Source organism: Tachypleus tridentatus, chromosome 4, assembly GCF_004210375.1.
Source record: "Tachypleus tridentatus isolate NWPU-2018 chromosome 4, ASM421037v1, whole genome shotgun sequence".
NCBI classification, from domain to species: domain Eukaryota; kingdom Metazoa; phylum Arthropoda; class Merostomata; order Xiphosura; family Limulidae; genus Tachypleus; species Tachypleus tridentatus.
The window spans coordinates 70,762,303-70,772,697 of record NC_134828.1 but is presented as its reverse complement, the minus strand read 5'-3'; the positions used below and the strand labels follow the sequence as shown (position 1 = coordinate 70,772,697).

The following is a 10,395-nucleotide window of genomic DNA, read 5'->3' as shown; positions in this document are numbered from 1 at the left end:
TAAACATTGTTCTTTTAAGTACATACTATCAGAGGATTTTCGTTAAATCTTTATGAAACTGAGAATGGAAATATGATATAAACAAATTAACGACTTTCCTGGGAAACCATATCTCGTGCTCACACTCTTTATAATATTCATCTGAAATACAAAGAGATGTCGGGGTGCAAATCTGCGGTATTTGCATCCTGTAGGTTTGAAAAATATTTAGTTGCAATTATGGAACAGAAGTAATAGAGGATATTTTCGAATATATGAAATATTTTTCAAATTAATTCCAGATCCAAATAGGCATTTATCATCCTCAGCCTCCTTACGGACACTGAAAGTCTATCACTGCATGTGTTGACTGCCTTCATATATTTCTTTAGTCAAGATGAAGTGTTACCGTATTGTTTCTGTTTTTTTTTTTAATATTTAAGGGTTTTTTTATCTCCCGCTTAACTGCCAATCAAGACGTGTTCTTTTTATTCTGCTTTCGGATAACTAGCACGATAAAATCTAAAGATATATACATCTGTTCCATCAATTAAAAAAACAAACCTTATCGACTGCTATATTGATGTAAGTAGATTAAATGTTTTAGTTAAATACACTTTTCTCCGTAAATCTTTAGTTGAGATTCTATAGAAAACCTTGAGAGTATGAAAAAGAACGTGGTTTCCCTGCAGTAAATCTGGTAAACACTGGATAATGTTTATCACTGATCGTTATACTTCCATTTAGAATCTGGACACAAAAAATAAACTTTTGGTGTGCAGAATGTGGCTCTAACTGCCTTCTCGTATTTCTTCTACACCTGGAACACACTTTCTGAAGCTATGTTTCGTGAAAGGTCGATTCTACGGATAGATTAAGAAGTTTGCAATGCCAACTTGTTCTCTTAAAGACGTACGGTCATCAGATAGTCTGATGTGGCTTTGCTATAAGAAAAACACACATGTGAAGACGTACGAACTGTCAGCTCCAGTGTTGTGATGAATTGATCTTTTTTGTTTTCATGTCGCAATCTCCACGATGTAACACTGTTTTGTGTAAAGAAGGATGACGTGTAAAATACGGCTTGAAACATTTTGTTGTGGGAGACAACCTGAATGATTTTGTAGGGTGTCCGAACATAGTGGTACGAAAAACAGTGATCGTGTCAGCAGCGTTACGACAGAAAGGGTAAGAAACATAATCATAAAGAAATGATTCGAGACATCAGTATCCATAAGTTAAGAAAAGGATTAATCCCTTTCAATACGTCTTTGTCATTTAACACATAAAATCAGTGCTTTCTTTTATACGTTATTACTAGTGAGTTTTGCCACAGAATACAGTATCTTGAATGTGGAAATTAAGTGAACATTGAGATATAAATATATATACATATAAAGGTTTTTAAATGTATACAACTCTCAATAGAAGATTCTTTTAGATCAAACATAAATGAAACCATTTTTTGTAATATACACTTTAACAACCGGCTAACCATTCCAATTCTAGCCATATATTGTTCACCCACTAAAGATATCGACATTAACTTCCTACAGAAATGTGTTAACCGTAAACCTAAACTAATCATCATTGGGGATTTCAATTCTCCACACACAGAACTATGGGGAAATAGAAACACAAGGAGAGGGTTGTGTATAAAAAAATTCTTTCTATTAAGAAAAAGCACCTGATAAACGACCGCACACCTACACACTTTTCAGCCGCCAACGGCTCATATGACGTACTTGATTACATCATAGCCTCCAAGGACACAGTAAATAGAATCTCTAACTTCAGAGTGCATGACGAAATCACGAGTGACCACTTCTCCATTTCCTGTATGATTCACCCGCGCCACCCTGCCGTGGCGTACGTGACTTCCTCAGCATACACTGACACCAAAACAGATTGGCTCACATTCAACGCTTCACTAGATTCATATCTACCCCACCCAATTAAACATGCTAACAACAAAACAGAACTAGACAACTATGTAAATCAAGTTACAGAAGCCATACATAAAGCCATAAAAAACACAATCCCTAAAACAAGGAGAAAGCATTCACATAATCAATGGACTTTAACACCGGAAATTCACGCACTTATAATCAAACGCAGGCAATTAAGACGAATACACTTTATAACACGTGATCCATCTATCAAAACACAGATTAACATAACAAATGCAAAAATTAAACAATAAATTAAAATAGCAAAAGACACTAATTGGCAAAACTTTTGTAAAACTTAGAAAAATAAAAACAATCCAAAAAAATTTTGGAAAAAATTCAACAGTATTTCTTTAGACAAAAACACAAACAACCTGCTACAACATATCACACACAACAATATAATCGCAAGGACGGACGTAGAGAAATCCTACCTATTAGACGACTACTTCGAATCCTCCTTTTGCAACCTAAATTCAGTCGACTTTGACACACAACACCAACATCATGTCAACAACTTCATAAATAGAAATTAAGCTTCATTCTCACCACAATTACCTGGCGAGACATTTGAGACATACTCAAGTTCAATCAACAGGACAATTACCATCACTGAACTAAAAATTAATATTAAAAACTTGAAAAACACTTCCCCCGGACACGACCAAATACCAAACATTATTCTGAAAAAAAGCTATACTCTCATATTTCAACACCTCACAAACATCATGAATATTTCACTAACAACAGGATATTACCCCGACACTTGGAAAATAGCCATCATAACCACGATTCCAAAGAAACAAACCAACAGGACAAATTCAGATAATTTCCGTCTCATCAGTCTGTTAAGCTGCCTTGACAAACTGATGGAGAGGGTTATCTCCAACCGTCTTCTTCACTTTTGTGAAAGAAATAATATCCTTCCAGAATCCCAGAATGCCTCCAGAGAAAACAGGCAAACAACAGATCACCTCACACGACTCAACGAATCAGTCTACAAAACTTTTAACAACAACCAAGTAACCGTTGGTGTATTCCTAGACGTCAAAAAAGCATTTGACAGCGTATGACACAATGCCATCAAATGCAAACTAACTCATCTAAATATAAACCCCAGTATAGTTAAATGGATATCAAACTTCCTGAGAGATAGAACAGCGCAAGTAAAAGTCAATAAAACTATATCTAAATCATTGAACATAACTGCAGGAGTGCCCCAAGGAACAGTCCTTTCTCCACTACTATATATTATTTTCGTCAACGACATACATTTCCCCAATTTAACATACACGCATAATTCACAATACGCAGACGACATCGCTATCTGGAGCACCTCCAGAAACCCAGTAATGGCCATGTCTCGCGTTCAAGAATCACTGAACAACGTCTCGACCTGGAGTAACAAGTGGAGAGTTGTTTTAAATCCAACCAAAACACAAGCAATCACCTTCTACAGGAAACTGAAAAACAAAGAAAAAATCTAGAAAAAGTAAAATTATCACTCGGAAATACGCCCATTAACATGAGCAAAAACATCACATTCCTTGGCATCACTTTTGACACAAACTAACATGGAAAAACATGTTAACAACATACACTCATCAATTAGAAAACGCATTTCACACTTAATGACTCTAACCAGCAAACACTGAAAATGCTCACCAAAAACCATTATCCAAATATACAAGGCTTACATCCGTCCACTAATAGAGTATGGATGTCAAGTCACATATAATATGTCAAATAACACACTTCAGAAAATCCAAGCTCAACCAAACAAAATACTGTACTAAGATCTGCATTCACTCTAACATCATACACTCCAGTAAATTATATACATCAAATCAGCAACTTACCAACACTAAAAAAGAGACAAATAGAAATAGCACACAAATACTATTTAAAAGCAGAACACAGAAACAAACTAACTCTATAAATTAACTAGTGCACCAACCAAATTTATTTCACCATACAACATATTTCGGGAGTCACAAACAACACAACAAAGTACTTAAAGGGCAAAACTCACGAAAACATTATAAATTTTCGTTTTCAGGTCTCGGGCACAGGATATGTAAAACTTTCGGCGCCTGTCCTGTGAAAGAGGGTTTTATCGGGGCACTCCGTTTCCCCACAGGAAAAACTCAGGCATTGGATCTTCAGATCCCAGCCTAGGCAACTTTATTGCCATGCCCTGAATTGGGTCGTTTATGTTCAAATTTACTATGACATCTAACTTTCGGAACGGGATCTGGCTGTTTTCTCCGGTGCTACCTTTGCCTCGTTCATGAATAATATTAATTATGAACAACTTCACTCCTTCATCCAAAATAGAGTTAAAAAAACCCCAGCTAAATTCAATAAACTTCCAGGAAAAAGGATGAAGAGGAAGCACAATTCTTCTGATTTCTCTCTCTAAACTAAACCCCTGTCACGTTAGTTTGAGTTTGAGAAGAATTCTTTTTCAAATGTGGAAAAACAAAACACACGGTAGCGTGGCCGAGCGGTCTAAGGCGCTGGTTTTAGGCACCAGTCCGAAAGGGCGTGGGTTCGAATCCCACCGCTGCCATTTTTACTTTATTATGCCACTTGTTAGATGAACAAGAAATGTGGGTAATATATTTCGAAGGAGGATATTTTGGTGGGCCTATTACAACAAGCGAAGAGCGTTTCTCGCCAATTAAACAGGAAACAATTACTACATTCATGATGGTTTAGGTAAATATCAGCTAATCGCAGAAAGTTGCGACACATATAATTCACAACTAATCTTTGCGTCAACACAGTTTGACAAAATATTCGTTATTTACAACACCCTACGTTTTGTTCAATTATTATTGATTAACGTGTCATTATTTATACACTGAGTATTGAGCAATGATGTTTCATTGAAACAGGAAAACGCGGATTGAAAAGCCGCTAGAACTGACAATGGCAAACGCCCAGATACCGAGGGAAAAAGGTACATCAAAGAAAGGAGTTGAAAGGTAAACATTGACTGTAAGAGAATTAATAGGGTGAAAAATGCTAAATAATTAGGTAAAAGACAGGATTGACAGAAATGCAAATGGCAGGAAATCCAGAAGAAAAATCTGCTTGATGGTAAGATAAGACGAGAAAACAAATAAAGCTTGCATAAGGCGAGGCTAGCAAGATCAAAGGCCCAAAAGAGAGACAAAAGGATGAAACAATGTCATGTGAAGGGGAATATAGTGAAATGTGTCTAAAACAACTGGAATAAGCCAAGCAGCTTCTGTATTAGAGGCATGGAAAACAATCCATGATATAAGGTGGAGGAAAATTGACAAAATTAGGTTCATCTGAAAAATGATATAGCCTAAAATAGCAGTAGTTCGTAAGGGTAAAGATTGAATTCAAATTATCAACTGTGAGTGTATTATACAAAGAACAGTCGATTGCACTGTTTTATTAAAAGCAGTAGTTTAGATGGCGCTTGCTGAATTTACTTTCTCTGGTCAGCATTTCTAAAGTAGGAACGCCTAAACGTCGGTGTCTTATATAAAATAACCCCTACTCGTATGTAACATTGATAGAAAAGAATTGAATCTCTAAAGAAAGTGAGCATATAAAGTTTTATGGTATTTTCTATTTTACTTTTAAAACTTGTATCTCTTGGAAAATATGCTCGTCTACTAAAACAAACCCTTCTTTGACGATTTGTGGGTTCAACTTGCGGTCTAAAAAATAAGTGAAATACGAAAAATTTAAAATTCTTTTAACATTGAACCTCGGCATTAATAATTTAAAGAAATAGGAACGTTCATCTTTATATAATGCCAGAGGTGACGTATTTTAAATAAACACACATTTCTATTCACACCTTACACTAAGAACGTAAATACTCTTGATAGTATTTATTTTGTGAAGTATGCATTGCGGTTAACGCCAGTGATTTTGAAACTTTATCACAAAGAATCAGCAAACAAACTATTTGTGGAATTAAAGAAAGCAAAGTCACTTTATTAAGAAATGGATTACGATAGTGAATTTGCAATTTACGTCAAACGGTATATCGCTAAAAATTAAAATAGGCTGCCCGAACATTATAATTCGCGATATCCGACAGAAGATCTTGAGCACTGTGGACGTCTCTAACGAATTTATGACAAGTTACGTGTTAAACATTGTTCTTTTAAGTACATACTATCAGAGGATTTTTCGTTAAATCTTTATGAAACTGAGAATGGAAATATGATATAAACAAATTAACGACTTTCCTGGGAAACCATATCTCGTGCTCACACTCTTTATAATATTCATCTGAAATACAAAGAGATGTCGGGGTGCAAATCTGCGGTATTTGCATCCTGTAGGTTTGAAAAATATTTAGTTGCAATTATGGAACAGAAGTAATAGAGGATATTTTCGAATATATGAAATATTTTTCAAATTAATTCCAGATCCAAATAGGCATTTATCATCCTCAGCCTCCTTACGGACACTGAAAGTCTATCACTGCATGTGTTGACTGCCTTCATATATTTCTTTAGTCAAGATGAAGTGTTACCGTATTGTTTCTGTTTTTTTTTTGAATAATATTTAAGGGTTTTTTATCTCCCGCTTAACTGCCAATCAAGACGTGTTCTTTTTATTCTGCTTTCGGATAACTAGCACGATAAAATCTAAAGATATATACATCTGTTCCATCAATTAAAAAAACAAACCTTATCGACTGCTATATTGATGTAAGTAGATTAAATGTTTTAGTTAAATACACTTTTCTCCGTAAATCTTTAGTTGAGATTCTATAGAAAACCTTGAGAGTATGAAAAAGAACGTGGTTTCCCTGCAGTAAATCTGGTAAACACTGGATAATGTTTATCACTGATCGTTATACTTCCATTTAGAATCTGGACACAAAAAATAAACTTGTGGTGTGCAGAATGTGGCTCTAACTGCCTTCTCGTATTTCTTCTACACCTGGAACACACTTTCTGAAGCTATGTTTCGTGAAAGGTCGATTCTACGGATAGATTAAGAAGTTTGCAATGCCAACTTGTTCTCTTAAAGACGTACGGTCATCAGATAGTCTGATGTGGCTTTGCTATAAGAAAAACACACATGTGAAGACGTACGAACTGTCAGCTCCAGTGTTGTGATGAATTGATCTTTTTTGTTTTCATGTCGCAATCTCCACGATGTAACACTGTTTTGTGTAAAGAAGGATGACGTGTAAAATACGGCTTGAAACATTTTGTTGTGGGAGACAACCTGAATGATTTTGTAGGGTGTCCGAACATAGTGGTACGAAAAACTGTGATCGTGTCAGCAGCGTTACGACAGAAAGGGTAAGAACCATAATCATAAAGAAATGATTCGAGACATCAGTATCCATAAGTTAAGAAAAGGATTAATCCCTTTCAATACGTCTTTGTCATTTAACACATAAAATCAGTGCTTTCTTTTATACGTTATTACTAGTGAGTTTTGCCACAGAATACAGTATCTTGAATGTGGAAATTAAGTGAACATTGAGATATAAATATATATACATATAAAGGTTTTTAAATGTATACAACTCTCAATAGAAGATTCTTTTAGATCAAACATAAATGAAACCATTTTTTGTAATATACACTTTAACAACCGGCTAACCATTCCAATTCTAGCCATATATTGTTCACCCACTAAAGATATCGACATTAACTTCCTACAGAAATGTGTTAACCGTAAACCTAAACTAATCATCATTGGGGATTTCAATTCTCCACACACAGAACTATGGGGAAATAGAAACACACGGAGAGGGTTGTGTATAAAAAAATTCTTTCTATTAAGAAAAGCACCTGATAAACGACCGCACACCTACACACTTTTCAGCCGCCAACGGCTCATATGACGTACTTGATTACATCATAGCCTCCAAGGACACAGTAAATAGAATCTCTAACTTCAGAGTGCATGACGAAATCACGAGTGACCACTTCTCCATTTCCTGTATGATTCACCCGCGCCACCCTGCCGTGGCGTACGTGACTTCCTCAGCATACACTGACACCAAAACAGATTGGCTCACTTTCAACGCTTCACTAGATTCATATCTACCCCACCCAATTAAACATGCTAACAACAAAACAGAACTAGACAACTATGTAAATCAAGTTACAGAAGCCATACATAAAGCCATAAAAAACACAATCCCTAAAACAAGGAGAAAGCATTCACATAATCAATGGACTTTAACACCGGAAATTCACGCACTTATAATCAAACGCAGGCAATTAAGACGAATACACTTTATAACACGTGATCCATCTATCAAAACACAGATTAACATAACAAATGCAAAAATTAAACAATAAATTAAAATAGCAAAAGACACTAATTGGCAAAACTTTTGTAAAACTTAGAAAAATAAAAACAATCCAAAAAAATTTTGGAAAAAATTCAACAGTATTTCTTTAGACAAAAACACAAACAACCTGCTACAACATATCACACACAACAATATAATCGCAAGGACGGACGTAGAGAAAGCCTACCTATTAGACGACTACTTCGAATCCTCCTTTTGCAACCTAAATTCAGTCGACTTTGACACACAACACCAACATCATGTCAACAACTTCATAAATAGAAATTAAGCTTCATTCTCACCACAATTACCTGGCGAGACATTTGAGACATACTCAAGTTCAATCAACAGGAAAATTACCATCACTGAACTAAAATTAATATTAAAAACTTGAAAAACACTTCCCCCGGACACGACCAAATACCAAACATTATTCTGAAAAAAAGCTATACTCTCATATTTCAACACCTCACAAACATCATGAATATTTCACTAACAACAGGATATTACCCCGACACTTGGAAAATAGCCATCATAACCACGATTCCAAAGAAACAAACCAACAGGACAAATTCAGATAATTTCCGTCTCATCAGTCTGTTAAGCTGCCTTGACAAACTGATGGAGAGGGTTATCTCCAACCGTCTTCTTCACTTTTGTGAAAGAAATAATATCCTTCCAGAATCCCAGAATGCCTCCAGAGAAAACAGGCAAACAACAGATCACCTCACACGACTCAACGAATCAGTCTACAAAACTTTTAACAACAACCAAGTAACCGTTGGTGTATTCCTAGACGTCAAAAAAGCATTTGACAGCGTATGACACAATGCCATCAAATGCAAACTAACTCATCTAAATATAAACCCCAGTATAGTTAAATGGATATCAAACTTCCTGAGAGATAGAACAGCGCAAGTAAAAGTCAATAAAACTATATCTAAATCATTGAACATAACTGCAGGAGTGCCCCAAGGAACAGTCCTTTCTCCACTACTATATATTATTTTCGTCAACGACATACATTTCCCCAATTTAACATACACGCATAATTCACAATACGCAGACGACATCGCTATCTGGAGCACCTCCAGAAACCCAGTAATGGCCATGTCTCGCGTTCAAGAATCACTGAACAACGTCTCGACCTGGAGTAACAAGTGGAGAGTTGTTTTAAATCCAACCAAAACACAAGCAATCACCTTCTACAGGAAACTGAAAAAACAAAGAAAAAAATCTAGAAAAAGTAAAATTATCACTCGGAAATACGCCCATTAACATGAGCAAAAACTCACATTCCTTGGCATCACTTTTGACACAAACTAACATGGAAGAAACATGTTAACAACATACACTCATCAATTAGAAAACGCATTTCACACTTAATGACTCTAACCAGCAAACACAGAAAATGCTCACCAAAAAACCATTATCCAAATATACAAGGCTTACGTCCGTCCACTAATAGAGTATGGATGTCAAGTCACATATAATATGTCAAATAACACACTTCAGAAAATCCAAGCTCAACCAAACAAAATACTGTACTAAGATCTGCATTCACTCTAACATCATACACTCCAGTAAATTATATACATCAAATCAGCAACTTACCAACACTAAAAAAGAGACAAATAGAAATAGCACACAAAAACTATTTAAAAGCAGAACACAGAAACAAACTAACTCTATCAATTAACTAGTGCACCAACCAAATTTATTTCACCATACAACATATTTCTGGAGTCACAAACAACACAACAAAGTACTTAAAGGGCAAAACTCACGAAAACATTATGTATTTTCTTTTTCAGGTCTCGGGTACAGGATATGTAAAACTTTCGGCGCCTGTCCTGTGAAAGAGGGTTTTTATCGGGGCACTCCCGTTTCCCCCCACAGGAAAAACTCAGGCATTGGATCTTCAGATCCCAGCCTAGGCAACTTTATTGCCATGCCCTGAATTGGGTCGTTTATGTTCAAATTTACTATGACATCTAACTTTCGGAACGGGATCTGGCTGTTTTCTCCGGTGCTACCTTTGCCTCGTTCATGAATAATATTAATTATGAACAACTTCACTCCTTCATCCAAAATAGAGTTAAAAAAACCCCAGCTAAATTCAATAAACTTCCAGGAAAAAGGATGAAG

At 35.7% G+C, this 10,395-nt stretch overlaps 1 non-coding gene across 1 annotated transcript; it reads left to right on the top strand.

Moving 5' to 3' along the window:
• Positions 1–4,420: 4,420 nt before the first annotated feature.
• TRNAL-UAG (transfer RNA leucine (anticodon UAG)) lies at positions 4,421–4,500 on the top strand. Its single transcript has one exon. It is a non-coding gene; the product is annotated as a tRNA-Leu (tRNA).
• Positions 4,501–10,395: the final 5,895 nt, after the last annotated feature.